The following is a 369-nucleotide window of genomic DNA, read 5'->3' as shown; positions in this document are numbered from 1 at the left end:
CACCACCAGCCACTCCAAACTGCGTCTCCGGTTAAGCACGTATGTCACCTTCGAAACCAAAAGCGTAAAAAGCAGCACTTCCTTTGCCTACAGGCACCCGCTATGGGGTCAGCAGAAGTTGGGCTTTCAAACTTTCTCATTTTACTTGACAGTCCTTCACAGACACCCCTTCCTAGCTAGGAAGACCCCTATAATACATCAGAGGAAAAGCCTAGTATGTGCTTAAAAAAAATATAAATCACAGAAGAGGCGTGAGGCGGTTGGTGCACTAGGAGTGCAATTTTGCAAATCCGCAACAGAAAGCAAAGCGAGGTGGCAATCGCCCTTTTCAGAAACTCCGCACCGGGAAGAAGGGGGTGTCCGCCTCCC

The sequence above is a fragment of the Fulmarus glacialis genome, unplaced genomic scaffold (genome assembly GCF_000690835.1).
Source record: "Fulmarus glacialis isolate BGI_N327 unplaced genomic scaffold, ASM69083v1 scaffold32906, whole genome shotgun sequence".
Lineage (NCBI taxonomy): Eukaryota > Metazoa > Chordata > Aves > Procellariiformes > Procellariidae > Fulmarus > Fulmarus glacialis.
This window is presented reverse-complemented; position numbering follows the sequence as displayed.